The sequence below is a fragment of the Arvicanthis niloticus genome, chromosome 27 (genome assembly GCF_011762505.2).
Source record: "Arvicanthis niloticus isolate mArvNil1 chromosome 27, mArvNil1.pat.X, whole genome shotgun sequence".
Classification (NCBI taxonomy): domain Eukaryota; kingdom Metazoa; phylum Chordata; class Mammalia; order Rodentia; family Muridae; genus Arvicanthis; species Arvicanthis niloticus.
The window spans coordinates 7,897,705-7,914,183 of record NC_133435.1 but is presented as its reverse complement, the minus strand read 5'-3'; the positions used below and the strand labels follow the sequence as shown (position 1 = coordinate 7,914,183).

Here is a 16,479-nt window from a genome sequence, read left to right as displayed (position 1 = left end):
TAACCAACTCTACCTTCTTATGATGTGAAAAATAAAGGCTTTTAGAGTTAATAAGAGAACTGTTGGCAAGGATGGAAAATGAGTCAGGGAGAGAACAGTCCGCACTGCTCTGCAATGTACACCGGCAGGATGCAATAAAGCTAATTTATTTCCATGCTAGCAAATTGCTTTTTTAGCAAATGATTCACAAGGGTGCAATAAAAATAACACCATTAAGGATTCTTTGACATGGTAAATAATTAAGAAATCGGTCAAAGGCTTGATGTAAAGTTTCTGATGTCTTATCTCCAAATTATGATAATCCAGGAGTATACACAATATCTGGAAGTGATCTCTAGCTATGTGGTGTGAGCAAAGTATCATCTCCCACCCATAGACCCAGTGGCTAAAATCTGACAGCTCATATGCCCAGTACCCAAGCAACAAAAAGATTTACATGGGATAATTAACATCTAGCACCTATGATCAAGAACTCAGACTGTTTAAAGCAGGAAGTGAGGTAAGGTGGGTATTACGTATTAGTAGGAAGGGTGACATGAAGTTAGGGTCATGTTAGTCACTCAAACCACAACAAAACACTCATGAAAAAGACATAACAAAGATAAATCAAGCCATAACAAGGGAAGGTGGGTAGAGCAAACTCTCTGTAATTGTCCTATCTGAAGACTTGACACTGCTTTCTGAAAGACCAGTGTTGGTGAAGAGCTTCAGAGATATTCTTAAGTACTTTAGACAGTTCTCGCTTGGTCCTTATGGCTAGGGCAGACACCTACCTGGTCTACTCCCGGGAGGACACTATATCCTGACCCATTCTAGAGGAGCCACTGCACTCAGAGCAGTGGGTAAGAACTCCCTCCCATTATCCTACACCCAAGAGCTTCAACTGGGAGCCTGGTGCACTCAGGACCCATCAGCCACCCAAACCCCACCCCTCTGGAATACCATTCCCCTTCTGCGCCTCGCTTGGTCCTTTTGGCTGGGGCAGTCACCTAGCCGGTCTGCTCCTGTGAAGACACCATATCCTGAGCCATTGAGGAGCCACTCCATTCAGAGCAGTGAACACCTAGCTGGTCTGCTCCCTTGAAGACACCATATCCTGAGCCATCCTAGAGGAACCACTGCACTCAGAGTAGCAGGATTTCAGGATCCCAGAGGCAGCCTGAATTCCAGTAGTTCTTCCACACAGGAGCTCAGGATCACAAAATCACAGAGATATCTGGACTCTGAGGAGTTCTGACACAAGCAAGATAACTGGAAAGACAGGCTCCACTCAGAGACAGTGAGTGCAGGTAGCACTAGAGTTAACCAGATGGAGAAAGAAAATCACAAGAACATAAGCAACAGGAACCAAAGTTACTTGGCATCATCAGAACCCAGTTCTCCTACCATAGCAAGCCTTAAACACCCCATCACACCAGAAAATCAAGATTCAGATTAAAATCACTTCTCATGATGATGATAGAAGACTTTTAAGAAGGACATAAATAATTCCCTTAAAGATGTACAGGAGAACACAGGTAAACAGGTAGAAGCACTTAAAGAGTAAACACAAAAATCCCTTAAGAAATTGCAAGAAAACACAACCAAACAGGTGAAGGAATTAAACAAAACCATTCAGTATCTAAAAATGGAAGTAGAAACAATAAAGAAATTTCAAAGGGAGACTACCTTGAAAATAGAAAACCTAGGAAAGAGATCACCAACAGAATACAAGAGATAGAAGAGAGAATCTCATGTGCAGAAGATACCATGGAAAACATTGGCACAACTGTCAAAGAAAATGCAAAATGCAAAAAGCTCCTAATCCAAAACATCCAGGAAATCCAGGACACAATGAGAAGACCAAACCTAAGGATAATAGGTATAGATGAGAGTAAAGATTCCCAACTTAAAGGGCCAGTAAATATCTTCAACAAAATTATAGTGGAAAACTTTCCTAACCTAAAGAAAGAGATGTCCATGAACATACAAGAAGCCTACAGAACTCCAAATAGACTAGACCAGAAAAGAAATTCATCTTGTCACATAATAATCAAAATATAAATGCACAAAACAAAACAAAAAAATACTAAAAGCAGTAAGGGAAAAGACAAAGTAACATATAAAGGCAGATCTATAAGAATTACACCACAGACTATAAAAGCCAGAAGATCCTGGACTGATATCATACAGACCCTAAGAAAACACAAATGTCAGCCCAGACTACTATACCCAGCAAAATTTCAATTACCATAGGTGGAGAAACCAAGATATTCCATAACAAAACCAAATTTACACAATATCTTCTCACAAATCCAGCACTTCAAAGGATAACTGATGGAAAACTCCAACACAAGGAGGGAAACTTCAGTCTAGAAAAAGCAAGAAAGTAATCGTTCAACAACCCCCAAAAAGATAGCTACACAAACAGAATTTCACCTCTAATAACAAAAATAACAGGAAACAATCATTTTTCCTTAATATCTCTTAACATCAATGAACTTAATTCCCCAATAAAAAGGCATAGACTATCAGACTGGATACATAAACAGGACCCAGAATTTTGCTACATACAGGAAATGCACCTCAGTGACAATTTTACCTCAGCGTAAAAGGATGAAAAACAATTTTCCAATCAAATGGTCCCAAGAAACAAGCTGGAGTAGCCATTCTAATACTGAATAAAATCGACTTTCAACCAAAAGTAACCAAAAAAGATAAGGAAGGGCACTTCATACTTATCAAAGGAAAAATCTACATGATGAACCCTCAATTCTGAATATCTATGCTCCAAATGCAAGGGCACCCACATACATAAAAGAAAAGTTACTAAAGCTCAAAGCACACTTTGCACCTCACACAATAATAGTGGGAGATTTCAACACCCCATTCTTGGCAATGGACAGATCATGGAAATAGAAACTAAACAGAGACACAATGAAATTAACAGAAGTTATGAACCAAATGGATGTAACAGATATCTATAGAACATTTCATCCTAAAACAAAAGAATATACCTTTTGCTCAGCACCTTGTGGTACCTTCTCCAAAACAGATCATATAACTGGTCACAAAACAGCTCTTAATAGATACAAAAAGCATCCTATCAGATCACCAAGGAATAAGGCTGGTCTTCAATAATGACAAAACCAATGGAAAGCCTACATACATGTGGAAACTGAACAAGGGGCTACTCAATGACGGCTACGTCAAGGAAGAAATAAAAAGAAAAAAATACTTTTTAGAATATAATGAAAATGAGGATACGTCATACCAAAACTTGTAGGATTCCATGAAAGTAGTGCTAAGAGGAAAACTCATAGCTCTAAGTGCCTACAAAAAGAAACTGGAGATAGCATACATTAACAAGTTCACAGCACACTTGAAGGCTCTAGAACAAAAAGCAGCAAACACACTCAAGAGAAGTAGATGGCAAGAAATAATCAAATTCAGGGCTGAAATCAACCAAGGAGAAAAAAAAAAGAACTATAAAAAACAGGAGCTGGTTCTTTGAGAAAATCAACAGGATAGATTCAAACCTTAGCCAGACAAACCAGAGGGCACAGAGACAGTATCCAAATTAATAAAATCAAAACTGAAAAGGGAGACATAACAACAGAAACTGGGAAAATTTCAAAAATCATAAGATCCTACTACAAAGGCATATACTCAACAAAACTGAAAAATATAGATGAAATGGACAATTTTCTAGATAGATACCAGGTACCAAAGTAAAATCAGGAGCAGACAGACCATCTAAACAGTCCCAAAACCCCTAAAGAAATAGCAGCAGTCATCAAGAGTCTCCCCACCAAAAAAAGCCCAGATGGTTTTAGTGCAGAATTCTATCAGACCTTCAAGGAAGACCTAATACCCTAATACCAATTCTTCAAACTATTCCACAAAATAGAAACAGAAGGAATACTATCCAACTTCTTCTATGAAACTACAATCACACTCATACCTAAATTTCACAAAGACCCAACAAAGAAAGAGAACTTCAGATCAATCTCCCTTATGAATATCAATGCAAAAGTACTCAATAAAATTCTCACAAACCAAATCCAAGAACACATCAAAACAATCATCCATCATGATCAAGTAGGCTTTATCCCAGGAATGCAGGAATGTTTCAATATTCAGAAATCCATCAATGTAATTCACTATATAAACAAACTCAAAGAAAAAAAAACACATGATCATCTCACTAGATGCTGATAACGAATTTGACAAAATTCAACATCTCTTCATGGTAAGTCTTGGAAAAATCAGGAATTCAAGACCCATACCTAAATATAGTAAAAGCAATATACAGCAAACCAGTAGCCAACATCAAACTAAATGGAGAGAAACATGAAGCAATCCCACTAAGATCAGGGACTAGACAAGGCTGCCCAGTCTCTCGCTAACTATTTAATATAGTACTGGAAGTTCTAGCTAAAGCAATTAGACAACAAAAAGAAGTCAAAGGAATACAAATAGGAAACTAAGAAGACAAAATATCACTATTTGCAGATGATATGATACTTAAGTGACCCCAAAACGTCCACCAGAGAACTCCTAAATCTAATTAAAAAATAAACAAACAAACAAACAAAAAAACAAAAAAACTTCAGCAAAGTGGCTGGATATAAAATCAACTCAAAAAAATCAGTAGCCTTCCTCTACTGGAAAGATGAACAGGCTAAGAAAGAAATTAGGGAAATGACACCCTTCACAGTAGTCACAAATAATATAAAGTACCTTGGTGTGAATCTAACCAAGAAAGTGAAAGATCTATATGAAAAGAACTTCAAGTCTCTGAAGAAAGAAATCGAAGATCTCAGAAGATGGAAAGATCTCCCATGCTTGTGGATTGGCAGGATTAATGTAGTAAAAATGACCATCTTGGCAAAAGCAATCTACAGATTCAATGTAATCCTCATTAAAATCCCAACTCAATTCTTCACAGAGTTAAAAAGAGAAACTCTCAGATTCATTTGGAATACCAAAAACCCAGGATAGTGAAAACTATTCTCTACAATAAAAGAACTTCTGGAGGAATCATCATCCCTGACCTCAAGCTGTATTACAGAGCAATAGTGATAAAAAACTTCATGGTATTTGTACAGAGACAGGCAGGAAGATCAATGGAATAGAATTGAAGACCCAGAAATGAACCCACATACCCATGGTCACTTGATCTTTGACAAAGGGTCTAAAACCATCCAGTGGAAAAACGACAGCATTTTCAATAAATGGTGTTGGTTCAACTGGAGGACAACATGTAGAAGAATGCAAATTGACCTATTCTTATCTCCTTGTACAAAGCTCAAGTCCAATTATATAAGGGTCCTTACATAAAACGAGATACACTGAAACTAATAGAAGAGAAATTGGGGAAGAACCTTGAATATTTGGGTACAGGGAAAAAGTTCCTGAACAGAACACCAATGACTTATGCTCTAAGATCAAGAATTGGCAAATGGGACCTCATAAAATTGCAGTTTCTGTAAGGCAAAGGACACTGTCAATAGGACAAAATGGCAACCAACAGATTGGGAAAAGATCTTTACCAATTCCACATATGATAGAAGGCTAATATCCAATATATACAAAGAACTCAAGAAATTAGACACCAGACAACCAAATAACCCTACTAAAAATGGGGTATAAAGCTAAACAAAGAAATTTCAACTAAGGAATATCAAATGACCGAGAAGCACCTAAAAAAATGTTCAACATCCTTAGTCATCAGGGAAATGCAAATCAAAACAACCCTGAGATTCCACCTCACAGCAATCAGAATGGCTAAGATCAAAAACTCCGGTGACAACAGATGCTGGCCAGGATGTGGAGAAAAAGAAACACTCCTCCACTGTTGGTGAGATTGCAAGATGGTATAACTACTCTGGAATTCAGCCTGGGAGTTCCTCAGAAAATTAGACACAGTTTACCTGAGGACCCAGCTATACCACTCCTGGGCATATACTCAAAAGATGTTCCAACATATAACAAGGACACATGCTCCATTATGTTCATAACAGCCTTATTTATAATAGCCAGAAGCTGAAAAGAACCCAGATATCCTTCAACAGAGGAGTGGATACAAAAAAACGTTGTACATTTACACAGTGGAGTATTACTCAGCTATTAAAAACAATTCAAGAAATTCTTTGGTAAATGGATGGAACTAGAAAATATCATCCTGAATGAGGTATTCCAATCACAAAAGAACACACATGGTATCCACTCATTGATAATTGGATATTAGTCCAGAAGCTTGAAATACCCAAAATTCAATTCACAGACCACATGAAGCTCATGAAGAAGGAAGACCAAATATGGGTGTTTCAGTCCTTCTTAGAAGGAGTAACAAAATACTCAAGGGAGCAAATATGGAGACAAAGTGTGGGACAGAAACTGAAGAAGGGGCCATTTGTAGACCATTCCACCTGGGTATCCATCTCATGTGCAGTCACCAAAGGTAGCAACTGATGTGGATATCAAGAAGTGCATGCTGACAGGATCCTGATATAGCTGTCTCTTTAGAAGTCTGCCAGAGTCTGACATACTCAGAGGCAGATGCTCACAGCTAACCATTGAACTGATCAAGGGGTTCACAATGGAGAAGTTAGAGAGAAGACTGAAGGAGCTGAAAGGGTTGGTGGTCCCATGAGGAGAGCAACCATAGCAACCAACCAAAGCTCCCAGGGTCTAAACCACCAGCCTGGGAGCACATAGGGTGGAACCCATGTCTTTAGCTGTATATGTAGGGGAGAATGGACTTGTTGGTATAGGTGGGAAAGGAGATCCTTGGTCCCATGAAGGCTGGACAGCCATTTGGCTGGATTTCGAGGGTGGGGAGGTGGGAGTGAGGGGGTAGGTGGGGGCACATCCTAATAGAAGCACTAGGAGCGGGGATGGGATAGGAAGTTCCTGGGTCAGGGCAGGGGGCAATGGGGTAAGGGGATAACATCTGAAATGTAAATAAAATATCCAATAAAAATTAAAAAAATAAAAAAATACTCTAGATATATATGCATATTTCCCCAAATCAAGTTGCAATGGTTTGGAACTGTCTTTGATAAGAGCAAGAAGTCCTATAGTGAATGGTATAGAACCCTGTTCCATATTTTCAGTTAATTTCTTGCAACACATCTTATTTTATCGTGTTCATACAGTTCATCCTTTAGGTCTATGTTTGGTCTAGAAGGGAAAATATAACTCATAATATTGTCTTTATAATCTCCTACCATGTATGTATATGTGTGTGTGTGTGTGTGTGTACATGTGTATAATCAATTCATCTAAGTTAAAACCAAATAGAAAACATGTTATAAGAATCTTATTCTACAATATTTAAGTGTAATGGTTTTATATTTAGTATCAAATATCATCATCTTAAAAACTGAGTAAAAATCCATCACTGAAATTTTATATGCATAATTATGCAAAGAAAGCATAAAACTTATTTTTCACAGAACATCCCAGCAGACTTACTGAACAAATCAACAAAAGATTGACACCAACTTTCTGCACTAGTAATTAAGTTTTTTTAAAGAGTATGTGTAAATCAGTTTCTAAAATAAGTTCAGAGACTAACGTAATGAGAAAGAAATTTTGGAATACGTGAGTTCCCCAGATGTTCTGCACTCCTGTTAGCCACTCTCTGAGATGATTTCCTCTGAATCTTACAATATGTGCAAGGAACAAGGTTATAGAAGCTTGTTAAGACACCATGAGGGAAAGCGGGATGCCTGAACCTTCTTCTCATAGACCCCCTACTAATTGATCTTCTCAAAGATTGATGGTTTTAAAGCATCTGTGAAAATTTATTTTTTATTTTTTGATTTATAGGACTTTTATCTAAAATAGATACAATATAAATTCTTACCCAAAGACAGCACACAGTAGTTAACGTTGTGTTCCTTCCCTTTCTAGACCTGTACTTTCCCTGACATACCTATTATTCAGCCTGAGTCTTTAGAAAGGAAAATTACATGTGCCTTTCACATCTCTAGGAAGTTAACTTTTATTTTAATGTTCAGCTTCTACAGTGAATATGTGCTGAGTCGATTGAATTTTTTCCAACAATGCTCTCTGGAGCAAGTAACCCATGTCAGTTACCTGAACAGGAAATTGAGTGTGAATGAGCTGGCCAGAGGTTTCTCTCGTGAGAGCTTTTGTAAACAGCTCAAGTACTAAAGCATAGGAATGACCATTGCACAAATTTAATTCTATCTCGCTGCCAAAACATGGAACAAAAACCTAGTCCATGTCAATGTATTTTCACTACTACATCTTCTGTTGCCTTTTAAATGCTGTCTTACCTGTAAGGATTCTGGACAGTTGTAAACAGCAGTTGTAAATGTTCTTTCTCTGTAGATGTACATATGAATAGAACTTTTTGCGTCTTGGCCCATGGAAATGTATGGAGACTTGCATGCACAGGTCCCTCCCTGCATGTGCAGGTCCCTCCCTGCATGTGCAAGTCTTTCCCTGCATGCACAGGTCCCTCCCTGCATGCACAGGTCCCTCCCTGCATGTGCAGGTCCCTCCCTGCATGTGCAAGTCTTTCCCTGCATGCACAGGTCTCTTGTTTTCATTTTTCTCTAGTTAGTAATAGTTATCTATGACACTTTTGCTTGTTAACCTACCTGGAGACTATTTTTTTTTCAAGCTTGGGGCTGACTGAGTGTAATGCATTATCTTAGATAACTTGAAAGTAGCAGAGGGGTGGGGAGAGAAAAGCTTATCTTCAGGTACTAAATCATAGCTGGACAGGAAGAAGTTCTGCCATGCTGCTACATAGGAGGGGCACTCCAGATAACAGTAATGTAGCATGCATTTCACAAGGCTAAAAATAGGGTTTGCAATGTTCTCACCAGAAAGAAAGGTAACCATTTAAAAAAAAACTTGGGATGTTTAACCAGATTTAAGCATCAAACAATATATCATACAAAAGAATATTATATGCTAGCCATTAATAGGTATTTTTTACGCCAGTCGAAAATAAACTACATTAAAATTCTAAACCAAATAATCTCCATGTATGTTAGATTTTATCTCTGTGTTAAAATACTCAACATGGTATGTGCGGGTAAAGAGGTTTATTTATTCATGGCTTTTGGAGTCTGACAGAGCAAACTCCAGTAAAGTCTCAGCTCAAAAGAACAGGCAGGGATAGGTAACTGTGTTCAGTGCAGGAAGCAGAGACCGAGAACACTGTGTACAGCTAAACTGCTCACACATCAGCAAGAGGCATGAGAAGTACCTTCAGGGGCCAAGGTCCCAGTGACTTAGCATGCTGGAGCAAGGCTTTCCTCTTGGTATGACCCTTTGAGGCACTCTTAGGTGGCAGCAGGAGGCATGGGATTTTCCTTCCCAGAACATAATCCCCATGACCTAAGGGTTCCTACAAATCCCTAAATCCCAAATGCTCTCCAACTGCTCCCAGCTGTGTCAACTGTGCTAGCTGGGAATAGAGCTTCTACTCACAGGGATGTCAGGGCCTGTAACATATAAGCCTAGTTTAAATCCAAGTCAGAGTGCTTTATCTTCTACTTAAGTGACACATTTCTTAAGCTAACCGAAAAAACAACAGTTAGAAGATAGAAAACACAACATACAAGTACTGCCTCTTCTGGATGGATCTAGAGATTCCCTTAAAAATAATAACAAGTTTCTTGACTACATTATGAGTTGTAATCATAACACATTATACCAGAATAAATTAGATTTCCTCTGTCAGCTATCTGAACCAGGTTCAGATGCTTGAAGGAATATTGTAATTGCTCCTGTTAATGCCTGGAGTGAGACTTTGGACAACCAAAGAAAAGATTATGACTCTTGCCTGATTAAAACAAGGGTTTCCGCTGACAACTCCCCTCAGTTTAAGTGGTGTAAATCCAGTGTATGGAGAGACTAAAACATCCACAATGCAAAATTGAACCAGCTACTCTGATCTAAAAGCTGAATGGTTTGTCTACTATAGTCATTTATTATGGTGAGTCATGAACAACCCTTTTGGTAGACGATTTTAGATAGAGCAGATGTTGTCTCTAAACAAGGAGCAGGGGGTACTGTAAATGACATGAGGTGAATGAAGCATTCTTCCTCCCTGCCCTGACTGCTAGTGCCCATGCCTGAGTGGCCTCAAAGTCAAAGCCCAAGTATGAAAGCAGGTTCCCTAATATCCAGCTGTTTCTATAAGGGTAACTTAGCACTGGCTACCTTCTGATTTACCTCAAGGATACCAAGACCATGGCAACTCTTATAAACCGAAGCACTTAGCTGAGGTTGGCTTACAGTTCAGAGGCTTAGCTTATCACCATCATGGAGCATGGCAACATTCAGGCACACATGGTTCTAGAGAGGTAGCTAAGAGTTCTCCATCTGAATCGGCAGGAAGAGAGAGCAACACTCAGCCTGGCTTGAGCTTCTAAACTCTCAGAGCCAACCCCCAGTGACATACTTCCTCCAGCAAGGTAACACCTCCACATAACACCATGGCCTATTTCCCTATTGGAGCCATTTTCACTCAAACAAAAAGAGGGTTTGGCTGTCACCAGGTCTTCCTTATTCTTCCATAAGTGACATCTTAGGACATGTCTCTGAATTTCCCAAAATGTCTATATTCCTGCAATTTCAAGGAGTTATTTAATTTAAAAAAAATTTAAATTAGAAACTGAGATTTATTATCTAAATGTATCTTTTTTTTTGCTCTCATGAAAAGGATATTTTTTAAACAAATCATTATATAAGAACAATGGGAATTGTTCTTAACCATGGAAAAAGTTCCAGAAAAATGTTCAATATAGGATGGTCCCACTTATAAATGTTCAGTAGGGTAAGGGAAGCCTTTTGTTTTCAATGTGTGATGGGCTGAGATCAGGAAGCCAGTGACATGACCTGCACTGATTCACACATGTGAGGAATCTTTAAGGACAATGAAAACAATGGCTATTCTGCCTGAAATGAGGGCACCAGAGCCTCTTACTTTTCTTTTTTTCTGCCTTCTGCATCCTACACATGGCAGATTCTAAGTGAGAACTATAGATGAAAAAAAAATCTAGTGAAAGCATTTCCAGTATGATTTTTATGGTGCTTAGAAAGCTATGCAGCACGGTAGAGGGTACTCACTCAACCACAGGGAATGTACCACAGAGATAGCTGTTTCTTGTTTCCTGCATTTTCTCAGGCATTACTGACTCACAGAACACTTTCCAAACTAATGCATGTCTTCTCGGTTTAAATAGCCATGCAGCAAGACACTTCCAGTCTTTCTTAGCAGATAAATGATTAATACTAGAGGCAATGGACCCTAACAAAAATATAAGACTTATACTAGAAAATAGCATCATATTTAAAAATAATTTGAATTCAATTTTGAAAGGCAGCCTTGCAATTTCTGGTAGTCACTACTTCAGACTTGGAGTGGAATGGAAGAACCAGAGGCTGAGACATTTCTGCTAAGTTGAAGGATACTTGGAGCTTACAGAAGCAGAGAAGGCTGAGAGGCACCCAGGTGCATAAAGCCTGAAATGAACACAGCTAGAGCTGGTACATATTTCTTTTGTTGGATTCAAAGGCTTTTCCAACTGTATCATTCTGGTCATGCTCAACTACAATCCTATAAACACTTAATAATTCCTCATATCCCAGTTGATTCCTCATAAGTTGCCACCACACCAGATCCAGGGCCCTGATCGTATTATGGGCTCTAGCAAGCATTCCCTGCATTCAGTGGCAACAATTCTCTTGACAAACATGATGCTTCACTGGCCATGAAGAAATCCCTGAGCACACAGTCAGATTCAGAGCAACCGAACACACAGTCAGCCTCAAAGCACCCAATGCTCATGTCTTTACTGACTCTTACATCACATAACTTTCCCCACCCACCTGCCACCTATCAAATGGCAGGCATCCAGAAAAGCCATCCTCCTATGAGATCTCTTTTCTATCTCCATGTGTGTTTCCTTGGTTGGAACCTTTTTTTGTTTTGTTTTGTTTTGTTTTTTGTTTGTGTTTTTTTTATTGTTTTGAGACTCTCTATTAATTCCAAATTTGGTTATATTTATTTACATCACATCTTACCCCTACTAGGAACTCACGAGAGACTGGAGGTCACGCATCTCCCATCACCACATTTCTAGCCTTACCAGGAAACATTTAAGAAAGTGCTTTGCATAGAAAAGCCTCTCAGTACCTTTAAAAGGGAGTATATGTTGTCTTAAACAGAATCAATAATTTCATTACCTCATCTGATGTGAGACAAGGGGGTGTGTATATACTAGGAGTCCTTGTAAGACTTGATGGCAAATCTGCATAATGCTGTATCATTAATACCATCGACACCTTGGTGGGTAGAAAAAGACTCCCAACTAATAAAATGTGTGCATACCTTTAATACATTTATGACATGATTAAGAAGTCTCTTAGTGCAGTCTTTAATAGTACAAACTGACATTTCCTTTCTCTTGCACAATAAGAATCAGTTCAAAGATAATTAAAATGTGATAGAAAAAAAAGTTGTCATGCTACAGCCACCATGAAGAGAAGAAAAATTATACTATGGTGATGTCTCCATATTGTTTAGGATCAGAATTTTCCATACAATGCTCATTCCAAGAAATAAAATTGCTTGCAAGTTTAGTTGCTATACAAGAAAAATAAGCATCGTTGTAGTTAATGCACTCACTGCACTGAGCTGTTTTCTTCCATGAAATTAATCCTCATCACTTGGTGGAAATTGAGTATCATGTGAGTGTAAAAGAAAATTGCATTTAAACAGCCTACTCCATTTCCCGGTGGTGGATTCAGTGAATAAACCATCCCATTTATTAATATCTGTGTGAAAGTGTTTACTGGCCACTTTGTCAGGAGATGGGCAAGACGTCAATAGGAATAAACTGTCAATTGTTACTGAGAGACTGTGCAGATTTCTGCTCAGTATGGATTGGTGATCTCACAAAAGCAAACTGATAGTGGTCGCTGTACCGTCATGCCTGTGTTTCAGTATTATCAGCATTTCCCTGAAGGATGATAGGTCTCTATACCATCTCTATGTTCTACCATGTGACATGGGGGATGTAATAGCACAAATGATGGGCTATGTCTGCAAAGCAATGTTTGTACAGAGAGACTAAAACGTGTGACTAGAGATGCTGCATAGGCAATGATATCCAGGAATCCATTAACTAACTCTGCTACCTATGGCACAGTGGATCTCAGCAGCTTATGTATTTTCCTACATGCACAAAAGATGATGGAGCTATCCAGGAGGAGCAGAGATAACTACTTGTTATTGGAATATGACTCTATGTAGAATGAACTCATGCAGTGAAGTGTATGGTCAATGTTTACTTGTTTCAATACTCGAATATACATGTTCACAGTCACAATTATGCCCTACTACAAACTTGACTTAGGATTGATAAATAGTAACATGCCACATTTTTTAAAGCCATTACATAGAAATGGAACACAAAGATCAAAATATATGAATAGGTGTTAAATATCAAGAAAGATAAACTGAAGACTCAAGTATCTAGTGACCTAATAACTTATTAAGTGACAAGGAAAATTAATCTTCACCAAGTAATTCTTGTAGTTTATTGAAAGGTAATTCAAATATCACCTGCAACTTGCAAATCATTATGGGATATAAATGGAGTTAGTCAACCAGAAGAGTGCTTGTAAAAAAAGAAATGCTCAAATTTTAACTATGGAGATGTAAACAGAATAATTACCAAAAAAAGACAATGGGCTCACATGAAAGTCTTACTTTCAGAACAATCAACCCTCATTTTATTTTTATTTAGGTATATTTATATATCTTTTAGGAGATACATTATATTACTCCAATGCATGCAGAAATTAAAATAACAAAATTAAGTTAATGATTTAATCTCCTTGAGTATGAAACACTAATATGTACTAAGAATTTTAGTCCATAGATACGTAATGATGCCCAGCAACTGTGCTGCTTCACCATGTCGATTACAGAATGTCAGTCTCCCGTTTCCTTCCATTTCCCAACTCCAGTGACCTGTACCATGTAGTATGTTTCTTTTCTCGATAATATTAACTTGTTGATTTCCATACATGAATGAGATCTTGCCATAGTTGTTATTCTGTGTCTGGTTTATTTCAGCAAAGGTCTCATCCATGTCACCACAAGTGTCAGAATTTTATTCTTTGTGTGGCTAGATAATAGTCCATTGTATAGCTGTACCACATCATCAGCTGGAAGACATCTGAGTTCATTCCATATGTTAAATACTGTGGGCAGTGATGCAGTAAACATGGAAATGCTTACTGCTTGTCATCATGATTTTTCTCTCCTCCAAAGGACTTGGAGAAGCAGTTACTAGGCTGGCAGGAATGGCAAGCAAGGATTTCAGCAAATAGAGGTAATGTATAATATATATGATGACTTTCAACCTATATATATATATATATATATATATATATATATATATATACACAGATATATACATACACATATGTGTGTATATGTGTGTGTGTAGTATGTGGTGTTTGTGTATGTGGTGTGCATGTGGTGTGTATGTGTGTGGTGTGAGGTATGTGGTGTGTATGTATGTGGGTGTATTATGTGTTGTATATATGTGTGTGTGTGGTGTATGTAGTAGGTGGTGTGTATATGTGTGTGTGGTATGTGGTGTGTATGTGTGTATATTGTGTGTTAAGTGATGTGTATGTGTGTGGTGTGTGTGGTATGTGGTGTGTATGTGCATGTGTGTGTAGCTTGTAATATTAAAAAAAAATTCATGCTACCGCCAGTTAAGCACCATCCAGTGGTCTCTGTTCCTAGCCCTGTACCAAGTGCAAGACCTCATGTTTTCCCTTGCCAGGGCCTCTCTAGATCTCTGGGATAGCTCTCTCCTCCCCTAGGCTGGCTGCTGCCAAACCAGCTCAGCACTCCCAAATTTTCACAGCTAGCTGGGAAGCACTCTTGCAAACCCATGCTTTGCCACAGCTACCTTTCTCTCTGGAGCTCAGTTGAATCGCAGCAAGATGGAAACTCGCTGGGCACAGAATCTAGCAACGTAAATTCACCAACTATTCTATGTTAGAAATCTTCCAGTGGAGCCTGGCCTATATCTTGGTTACATTGCTTCCACAGTCCAAAAGGAAGTCCCCTCTTCCTGCCTTCCCTCTTCCTCTCTCAGACCTGGAAGGAAGGCCCACCTCCTTCTTACCCAGTGATTGACTTCTTGTCATCTTTATTATTTAATCATTTATGGGAAAATTCTGCTACGTGTCGTGTGTGTGTGTGTGTGTGTGTGTGTGTGTGTGTGTGTGTGGTGTGCATATGTGTGTGTGTATGTGTGTGTATGGTGATGTGTTGTATGTGTATGGTATGTGTGTGTGGTGTGTGTGGTGTGTGTGTCTAGATCAGACAATGCACACATACAAAGGCTTCTACTGACCATTACCCTGAACCTTGTCAGGCACATGGCAACTACCACCATGGTATTTAGTAAGCAGATATGAAAAATTAGACATCATTAGTGAGTGAAGTAAGAGATTATCATAAGATTTCTACTAAAGTGAACTTGTATTTCTTGATCAGAAAATTTACTAATTGGAGATGGCATCCCAACTTTTTACCCTCAACTCTTGCATTTCTCCAGAACTATATCATCCAGTTTCTTTAACTTACACTCAGTTCTATTTCAAATGTTTTCATATAATTAAAATTGACATGTTAGAAATTATACCATTGATAGCTATACTAGATGATAAAGTGTGACACCAAACTCAGTTCAAAGTCATGTACCATATACACGAGAACTGCAAAAAAAAAAAAAAAAAAATTGCAGAATGAAGCACATACTTTATCTGCTTTTCTGTTCTTAAATATTTTTCTTTACTATTGAGTATTTCATTCATGTATACATAAAATATGATCATTAATGCTGTTGTATGTCATGCTGTGTCCCACAGCAAATCCCTCTGTCCATACTTCTTCACTTGCAAACTATCATTGTAATGAGTCCTTGGTCTGGTTTGAGATTGCTTGCTTCTTTGCGACCGTAAGTATTGAATCTTCACCTGAACTCTTCCCAGTTATCCTGTGATTGCCCTGTGTTATGAAGATCCTGAAGCTTTGGATCTGCAAGACTGGCCCTTTCATGGTCCTCAAGTATTTACAGATGATATAGATTTGGGGGTAGGCCAACCCAGAACACTGGATCTGGACTAAGATGGTCAGCATCCTGGCTTTTCCTTAGCTATACCATCAGAAGGAGGTCCCCAGCACTATTCTGGCTACTCCAGGAGGCAGGGTCAACTCTCCTGCTCTCATGCCCTTGGGGCCAGCTCACCTGCCTCCAGAGCCAGCTTCAATATGCTACCTAAGCAAGGCATGGGACCCACTTTGCCAAGTGCTACAGCTAATGAGGGGGCAGAAATAGCTCTCCTGCACTCATGTCCTCAGAGTCAACTCTCCCAAGCACCACAGGAGGCCAGGAGTCAAGGGGAAGGGGA

At 38.7% G+C, this 16,479-nt stretch overlaps 1 protein-coding gene across 1 annotated transcript in view; it reads right to left on the bottom strand.

The window, feature by feature from the left end:
- The window catches only part of Cntn5 (contactin 5), a 1,035,258-nt gene that overhangs the window by 542,529 nt on the left and 476,250 nt on the right, over window positions 1-16,479 (bottom strand). The window lies entirely within an intron of this gene.